We start from the raw sequence: 10,287 nt of genomic DNA on the forward strand, positions 1-10,287 counted from the left end.
TTTACCCTTTTATTCTCCGAAAAAAAAAGAAAAGAATGCATTCGTCGAACAACTTTTTGAGGAATTCTCAGTGGTGACAAGGGGTTAGCTTGGATCGAAGGGAAACAGCATGGAGAGCTCTTAAAACTTCGATCCTTATAGAGTCAGGGGGTGAGAGAGAGAGAGAGAGAGAGAGAGAGAGTTTTATTAGTACGAGCTACTAAGGCTTTACTACCGGGTGTTAAATTATATCGTTCTTACGGTTTCTAGATTTCTCCGTTCGTTGGTTGTTACCGTCAAGATGGAATACAACGTAATTTAAAATGCAATAATTTAATACAAGGTGATTATCTTCAAGACGCGTAAACTTTACAAATTCTTACTTGAAATTGGATGAATTTGTAAAGGGATAAGATTTTTTTATTATACTCCTAATTTATCTTTCAATTCGGAGAATGAAAATTGGGCCGATCTCTCTCTCTCTCTCTCTCTCTCTCTCTCTCTCTTTCTTTCTTTTCCTTTCTCTCTCTTTCTATCTCTTTTCTAAACGTCGAGACTGAACTTTAAATCGATATCTGGAATTCGTCTTTAGAAGGTATCTCTCGCGCGGAACACAGTCAAAGTCCTCCTCCTCCTCCTCCTCCTCCACCTCCTTCTCCTTACCCTCTTCTTTCCCCTAATTCTGCACCATCTACAGTATGAAGTTGCCTTTCTCGAAGCGTACTGGAGGGTGCAAATGGTACATCCATTACTTCCCGCAGTCTAATGGCTGGAATTTATTAGGCGATAAGTTACTCTCGTCCACCAACCTTACTTGCCGAGTTCCGAGAGTCTATCCATGTGGAAGCCATGGGGGACACATTTCGAATCTCTCTCTCTCTCTCTTTCTCTCTCTCTTTCTCTTTCTGTCTGTCTGTCCGTATGTCTGTCTCCTTCTCTCTATCTCTCTCTCTCTCTCTCTCTTTCTTTCTTTTTCTTTCTTTGTCTGTCTGTCCGTCTCCATCTCTTTCTCTTCCTCTGTCTGTCTGTCTGTCTGTCTATCTGTCTGTCTCTCTTTCTCTATTCCACTCTTCTTTTTTCTCTGTCTGTCTGCCTATCTGTCTCTCTTCTTCTATCTGTACGTTTGTTTCTCTCATTTTTTCTCTTTCTCTGTTGGTTTTTCTCCTCGAACGAAACCGAAAGAACATCGTACAAAATGATGATGATATTTTTCTATTGTAATTCTGTATGTACATTTTGAATCATGTTTATGATATTACATATTCCTCGTAGATATCGAGTAGTTTCATTTTCTATCTCTGTCTATATATACATATATATATATATACATATATACACACATTATATACACACATACATAAAACATCCTATTAAATTTTATATGTATGTGTATATATATATATACATATATGTATAAATTTATTTTATAAAACAAATATAATTTATTAATTTTAATAATTTTATTAACTTTAATAATTAATAAATAATTATATATAATTTTCTTTTTATTTATATATATATATATATATATATATATGTGTTTTATGTCTTTTCCTCCTAATGAAGAGGCATCACGCGACGCGCGTGTCTCCTCTGCGGATCGATGGAAATTGGGTGCAGCCGGGGATGCGAGCTACGATCGTATCATAAGAGAAATTATATAATAATACCGTTGAGAGATAAATCGTATTAATTAATCAATCATTCTCGACGAAAAATAGTCTTTCTTTTTTTTTCTCTCTTTCTCTCTGCCACCCCCCCCCCAACTTTTCGCCACTCTTTCTCTTTCCCTCACTCTTTTTCTTTTCTCTTTTTTTTTTTCATTACCCTTCCTTCATTTGTGATTTTTTTCCATGAACGAAGCAACGTCAAATATCTTTATTCTTTCTTAAGTAGAAAAAAATTGTATTCCTTTTTCTCAATGAAGTGCTTCGATTCACGATCAATGTGAATTGATCAAAATGAATTCACATTGATCGTGAATCTTCAAGCGATATGAATTGTCTTGATTATACGTTTATGCGTTCTAACGAGAAGGTAACGAACGAAAGCAAAAAAAAAGAAAGGAAAGAAGGAGCTTTCGTGCCAACAGGTTCTCTACGTTCGAACTTTCTCTCTCTCTCTCTCTCTCTTTCTCTCTCTCGACGAAAGACTGGGAAGTATTACGCCGTAGGGTTTTAGAAAAGAGAGCCGAAATAGAAAGAGAGTGTTAAAGTGTGTAAGTGTTAGAGAAAGAAAGAGAATGAGAGAGAGAGAGAGAGAGCGAGAGACAAAGAGAGAAAGAGAAAGAGAGAGACCGAGAAAGAGCAGTCCAGCTGGCGGCATGGATCGCACAGTAATTTCGCCTCTCACGTGTTGGAATCTGGAACTTCGATTTGTCATTCCATACGACTCGCGAATACTCGCGAACCCATTTGTCAGCCGACAATTCTAGACGACGATGACTTCAGACGACGATGACGACGACGACGACGACAACGACGACGACGACGACAACGACGACGACGATGACGACGACGACGACGACGACGACGACGAGGACGACGCCAGATGACGATGCCAGACGACGACGACGACGACGACGTCAGATGACGACGCCAGACGACGACGACGACGACGACGACGACGACGCCAGATGACGACGCCAGACGACGACGACGACGACGACGACGCTAGACGACGCTAGACGACGCCAGACGACGCCAGACGACGACGACGACGACGACGACGACAACGACGACGACGACGACGACGACGACAACGACGACGACGACGACGACGACGACGACGACGACGACGACGACGACGATGACGACGCCAGACGACGACGACGACGACGCCAGATGACGACGCCAGACGACGACGACGACGACGATGACGACGACGACGACGACGACGACGCCAGATGACGACGCCAGACGATGACGACGACGACGACGACGATGACGACGACGACGACAACTAATCGTTCAACTATTTTATACATAATAGTTGCTCTTGATAATAACTCGTATGACTCTATACCCGTATTCCGTATAACCAGTAGATAAACTATTCGATTTCATTGATTTTAGTGTGTGAAAAATCGATAAGTTTTCAATTTCGAAAGTTTACAAGGCAAATTTACGATCTAACCTAAGAGATCGTGCTTTTTAGTATGCCGATAAGCGACTATGTACGACATTGCTACCCCCTCCCTCCCCTCCCTCCCTCCCTTTGCCACGCCTCTGATGTGGTTCTTTTAGATATAGTAGTTACATTTGCATCGAATACCAATGTGGAACTTTTTAATGTGTATTAGAATTATAGTGGAAAATTAATAGAAATGAAGGTACATGTAAAAGTATGCATTAAGATAATTAAGGAGATATTGATACGTTTTTTTTCTTTTTTTTATTTTTTTTTTTTTGCAATTAATAGTGAATTGGTATAAAGATATTAATAATGAATCAAGTGAATGGATAACTTTTATCTCGTAATAAGAAAATCCATAAACTTCTTTAATATGTCCATGATTTGGTGTTATTTATATGGAAATTAATTGACTTGCCTTTTTTAATTTTTTTTTTCTTTATTTTATCTTTTTTTTTAGATCAAACAAAAAAGAAAATATAATTAAATATATGGCTTAATTCGTCAAACGAGAAGAATCTTGGAAGATTTTTTCTTATTCTAACACTGAGTATTTAACATTTACACGCTTATTCTAATCAGTTTTTAAATTATTTCGTAAAAAAAGAAAAAAGAAAAAAAAGAAAAGTAACATCAATCACGTTATTATATTGTCAATCGATGAATAAATTAATTAAGAAAATTTGTTTAGTTGTGTAAATATCGTTAGGACCTTTTTTTTTTTCTTTCTTTTTCTCTTTTCTTTTTTTTTTTGATTGTTCGCATATCTATTCAAAAATAATAATTTTCTTTTAATTAAAATTGTACCTTCGTTATATTTAATTATAAATATGATGACTGAGAACAGAAATACCATGGCAAAGGATTAAAATGATTCTACTTGAAAACAAAACAAAATTGTTTACGTTTTAGTTTTAATTTACATTATTTACAATATTATTATTTTCCTTATATACCACAGGTATTTCCTTTAACTACCAGGGGAGATAGTTCCTGAAAATAAATGCCATTCTTCCATCTTTCTTTTTCCCTTTCTACGGTATACCTTTGTAACGTATTCCCTTTTCGTAAAATTTCAAACTTTGTGCGTAACTACATCATACCAATTTAACCTCTGGCACTTTAAACGCTTTTCCCACGCGCATTTCAAATACCTCCTCGAGAATCATAACGCGTTTTAACGTTCAGCTTTTACGAATCTAATTAGGGTATCCTTATCAGAAAGGAGATAGGAGGATATACGAATGCGTTTTATTCGTCATTATAACGAGAGGACGATGTACCAGAGAGATCCGTGAATATTTTTCCTTTTTTTTTTTCTTTTTTTTTTTTTGTTCAACATATTTGTACATTAACAGGGTCGAACAAAGTTATAAAAGAAAAAACAAATAAAACATTCTCTCTCTCTCTCTCTCTCTCTCTCTCTTTTGCTCTTTCAATCTCAATCTCCTTCTTCGACTATTATAGTAGATAAAGCTACATAAGCGAGGATGTAAACCCGTTTGATTAAGTATAATAATGAAGGCCGAGTCTATGGGAGCAGGTACGTACACGCAGGTAGTTGGTATCGCGGGGGCATTAAGCGGTCGTTCCGCATTAACGCGTCGCTGCCGAAAACACGAGCAGGTGGGCTTAACGACGCGGCCGGATGTTAATTATACGTTATTCGCGAATCGCTGTTACGCCTCCAGGGGTCATCGTTGAAAACACAAGAACGAGCGAGCCATTGGTTGGCAACGTTAGCTAACTCGTATCACGTATTTCTCTAGAATTCTAGTTAGCTCTTTTCAAATGTAATCCTCTGAATGTTACGTAAACTACGTGCGTATCACATTAATGAATGGAATTTTTCAATCTCATGAGTAAATAAGTTAGTTTCTTATGCAGGTCTGCTAAATGCGCTGCGACATTCCAACGTTTCTTTGATTAATTAAACATGATTCTAAAAGAATTATTTGTCATGTGAACGTAATGAAAAAATTTCATCGTAAACAAACAAAATTACGAAATATTATATTATATAATTATATAAATATGAAATTGTACGACGATATATATCCTATGATAAAATTCTAGGATATATATATTTTTTTTTTTTTTTATATAAAAACAATAATTTTTACACAATTAACTTTTTATAGAAATTAATTAATTATAATTACGAATAATCATTTCTTAAACTTAAGACATATTCTACGACATTTATATAAAATTATTGTTTTATTTTAAAAGATTTTATATAAGATTTTATTTTATATAAAAATTATTATTTTTTGATACCTTTTTTTTTCTCAACGAACAAACAAGATTTACTTCATTTATATAAATATTTATATAAATACAAATCACTGAATGATATTGTAATAATTTATACAAAGGGATATATTACGCGAATATAATAATGAAATAAAATAAAATAAGAGAACTCTCGTTAGATTATTTTTTAAATCGTCGATTTAAATAAAATATATTTTCATGATAAATAAAATATAATATTAAAAGTCTTTAAACATTATTATTCGAATATTATAAATCGTATATATATTTTAAAATCCTCCTTTGCATTTTACATTTTATTACGAGATATTAATTTCTAATAATCTGAACTTTATTATTTTTTCTTTTTCTAAGTACTTAGATATTCCCCTTAAACAACAAATGAACGTTCTTACTCGTCTTTAGCTCTATATAAAACTTTTCCTTTCTCGTTCGTACTTTTATACAGGAAGTGTACTGAAACAGTAAAAGCGGCGAAGGTGAAGTGATATGTACTCAGTTATCCAAGTCTAAATCTACGTAATAAAAGTTTTTTACGAGCCCGTTTTCTTTCATACAGAACAGTTAACACATCGCGAACAAGACATTTTCTTACATTATTTGTATGTTTGAGGATGATTTAGATGAACAGTTAAACGTATGAAATATTGAATTCTTTTTTGAAGAAAAAAAAAAAAAAAAGAAAGAAAAAGAAAAAAGAGAAGAACAAAAAACTTCGTCAGCTATTAGACGATCTAAATATCGGATTGATACAAAAGAATATTAGAGCGTACGCAAATGTGTTCAATTCAAGGGGTAAAAAAAAAAAAAAAAAGAAAGATAAAAAAGAAGAAGGAAAAAAAAGAATAGTTACTTTTTATCCACGATTAAGCCACGACATCGTCGCTTACATCGAATACGACCTATTCGGCCTATACGCGGATAGGACTGTTTTTGTAAACACTGCGGCGAGCCGTTTACGCCGAAAGGGTTTTAAAAGTAGCCCGGAAATGGCAGGAACGGGATGGTAAAACGGAAAGGGTCGATTCGGAACTCGGTATTTACTGGCATTTTCACGTATAGAAGAGAGGTCCACGAGTACGAATGTTTACGTAGGTATTCGCGCGTAGTTTGCGCATAACGTCGACTTTATGTTGGTGCACGATCGTACGCAAGCGTTTGTTTGTCCTACGTCAGTGTATGTACGTGCGTGCCCCTAATGTGTAAACGTGTTTACGTAACGCGTACATATGTGGGTAGTATAGACGATAGATATATACATGCACAAGTGAGCCGCGCACGAAAGCCATCGTCCGATTGCAATGAGCACGATACAATGAAAACGACGAAATAGCGTCGACCACTCGACAGTCCGTACAAGTTTTATTGCAATTTTCAACGGCGTTCACGTTCGATCGATGATTTCCTTTCTCTTCGTTCCATTTTGTCTTCGTGTTACGAACTTATCGTCCTTGGACTCGAGTTTTCGATTTGCAGTAAGTAAATTCGAGAAATCGAAACTGTGAAAGGTCGACTCTTCGCAAGTTCCCTCGCTTGAACTTCCGTAATGAAGAGAATCGATCTTTCGAGTGCGACAATCGTCCAACTCGAAGATTTTCGAGTGTGTATGCATATAAGATAAAGAGAGAGAGAGAGAGAGAGAGAGAGAAAGAGTAAGAATATATATATATATATATATATATATATATATATATATATATATATATTGGAGTGAATAGTAGTAGCTGTAGGTTTCTTCGTTCGTAGCCCATGGCAACATTCCTTGTCGGCTTCTCGATTGCTCGAATGAATTCGACTCGAGTTGCAATCGATGAAGCCGTTGCTTGAGACTCGTGATTCGAAGAACTTCCAAAGCCAATAGTATTGGATCGTTCGGAGAACGTTCGATTCACTTCAATCGATCCAATGCGATAGCTCTTGTTCGATTATTAAAATAAAGTTCCCACGAGAATCGTCCAGAGAATGAAGTCGACTTAATTCTCAACTCGGCGAATTGGCCCATTCGCTCTTAAGGCTCTTCGAATGATAACTATAATACGCAATGTGTCTTGCTGAAAAAAAAAAAATTTTCGTCGAATTTTAATAATAATAATAATAATAATAATAATAATAATAATAATAATAATAATAATAATAATAATAATAATAATAAAAAAGAAGAAAAAAAATCATATTCAAATTATTCTCACGTCTGCTCGAAAATCGTTACACATTTTTCTTTTTTTTTTTTAGTTTCTCCTTCTCCTGCTCCTCTCTTTTTTTCTTCTTCTCTTTCAATTTAAAAACGTATAAATTTTACGTTTGTATCTGGCGTATTCTTGTTATTTTTTTTTTTACTTTTTTTTTCCTCTCTTCTCTGTTTTTTTCTCTCTTTTTTCTTTTTTTTCTTTTTTTTTTATTTTTTTTCTTTTTTTTTTCCACGAAACGAATCGCCAGAGAATTATCCATTAATATACGGTAAAAGATCGTAATCTATCATCTTGTCTCGTTTGTCATTGTCTCTCACTTTCTTTTTCCATTGCTATTGTGGAAAAGTAAAATTGTTCAGATAGACGTAAGAGGAACGAGCGTATCTACGTGATATTTCTGTCATTACACTGAATGGTTCTGGAATTCGCGGGAGTCGTTAACGAACTTCCACTCTATACTCGGTCTCTTCGTTCAGGTAGAATCGTTTATAAAATGAAATGTAAAAGAGAAAAGCGAGAGATAGGAGATAGAGATGGAGATAGATAGATAGATAGATAGATAGATAGTTAGAGAGAGAGAGAGAGAGAGAGAAAGAGATCGCTCGAGTTAACGTGGGAGTTATCGTTCGAGTCTGACTAGGGAGTCGCTTTACCACTTTGATTCAAGTCCGACCGATTATCGTTTTATTATATCGATGCGACATTTGTATTAAGACACATTGCTTATCTCGAATATAAATGAAATATCTTATAACCGTACGATATTATTTATTAATTTCGTCGATAATTATTATTAATAATATATCTAATTAATTTCATGACTAATATTTATATTAGAACAAATTATTGAAATGTTAATATATTATGAAACTATAATTAAATATATAATATAATAATAATTAATAACTTATAAATGCATATGTAAATTAATAAACAACAAATTATATATATATATATATATATATATATATATTATTGTTATACGTTTTTTTTTAATTAAATTTATTCTTTTGGAAATATCGTAAGATTCTCGTTTTATTTATTTCGTGAAACGTGAACGAATCAAATCAAATTCGTAACAGAGAACATGAAAGATGGCATAAATGAAAATATAGAAGTATTTATCAAGTACGTGGATGGTTCACATTATAAAGGGACAATTAATTTGAGAAAATTGAAAGGTTTAATTTATTTTCATCGTATAGTTATTATAAAGAGTTCTCGAGCTGAGCTAATTATCTTTTGTGATTATTAACGTTACGAAAAATTGGATGATTTTGAAAATTTGGTTAAAAAAGATAATTTCTTTTGTATTATGTTCTCCACTTTTTGAAATTATTCGAATTACGGATGGAAATATCGCTCGTATCGTTGAAAACGAAAAGATAATTAGATGGCCTATTTTAGGTTTGATGTCCAGTGTATAGTACATACCTACATATGTTCTTGACTAATAGCGGTTACTGACCATATAACTTCATAAAGCTGCTTCGTACTTGTTTCATTTCCATTATCTCGACTGGAGTTTAATAACTAGTATAATTATTTCTATGCATATACCATCGAAATAGATTATATGAAATCATGTAAAGCAGGGGTTCAAGTTTCTGATCAAAATATCGATTATCATTGGAAAGATTTTCGGAATTTTATTAAGAATTGAAAACTCTATCGTACGATCAAACGTTTTTACATATTACATTTAAAAGAAATATATATATATATATATTTTTTTTTTTTCTTCAAGACATCAAGCAATCCTAAGAGAAATTTTTTTAGAAAAAAAAAAAAAAAAAGAAATAAGAAAAAAGAGAAACTATATAATATTAAACAAATATGTAAACGATCGATCAAGTAATCGTTTAATCTCATGCACGGGTAAAGATAGAAGGATTCAATTATTGTAATGTATATCTTTGCAGATTGTAAAGTTTCAATGGCACGAGCGAACGTGGCTTAGCTGAGTGAGTCGAATCCGTCGTGATACAAGACAGGATGGAGTGACGTTATGCAAACTGGTTCATAGATAGCGGTCGTGCAAACAAAAGTGCTGGGGCACGAACGAAACCGCCAACTTGGAGCGTTGAAATTTCCCACTTGTTTCTACTGGATGGTCCGGTATGCGAGTCTAGTACGGAGAAGGTAGCCAACCCCATGATTATATTCCCTGAAGCGTCGAGCCGATGTTCCACCGACGACCCCAAAATAATAATATCACTCTACTTGCCTACGGCTGAATTAAATTGGTCATGCGGATATGACGGAGAACCACTGTCTCCTTTTTCTCTCTCTCTCTCTCTCTCTTTCTTTTTCTTGTGAACGTGGAATACTCGAATTTATCCTACGATCGTTTGTATCGTATCGGTGAGTATAGTTTTTATTACTTACACAATAGTCGGTTTTCGTTGTTCGATTCGTTGTTCTTCCGATAACTTAAAGTGAACCTTATCCAGTTCTTCGTACCCTTTGAACTTGTACCTTATAAAGTTCACGTTTTTCTCTGATCGTGAGTAAGACCATATTTCGACCACGTTTCGAACGCAGACTTTTCTTAACTAGCAGACGCGAAAATCGAGATCAGTGTGCCTTGGAAGGAAACGAAATACTGAAGGGATATATAAGCTAGGAAGGTAAACGGCGGACTGTAGATCTTTCTTTAGATTTAGAAACCTTCTAACAGGTCACGTTTTCTCTCTTTCTCTCTTTCTCT

At 34.5% G+C, this 10,287-nt stretch overlaps 1 long non-coding RNA gene across 2 annotated transcripts in view; it reads left to right on the top strand.

Annotated features, from left to right (window-relative positions):
- Window positions 1–9,889, top strand: part of LOC146872495 (uncharacterized) — a 143,166-nt gene extending 133,277 nt beyond the window's left edge. For both annotated transcript variants that reach the window (XR_014983066.1, XR_014983068.1), the window contains one exon: window positions 9,500–9,889. This is a non-coding gene — a long non-coding RNA (uncharacterized LOC146872495). The remainder of the gene's footprint in view (window positions 1–9,499) is intronic.
- The last annotated feature ends 398 nt before the right edge of the window (window positions 9,890–10,287 follow it).

This window comes from Vespa mandarinia, chromosome 16 (assembly GCF_050613455.1).
Source record: "Vespa mandarinia isolate Hongniang chromosome 16, ASM5061345v1, whole genome shotgun sequence".
NCBI lineage: Eukaryota > Metazoa > Arthropoda > Insecta > Hymenoptera > Vespidae > Vespa > Vespa mandarinia.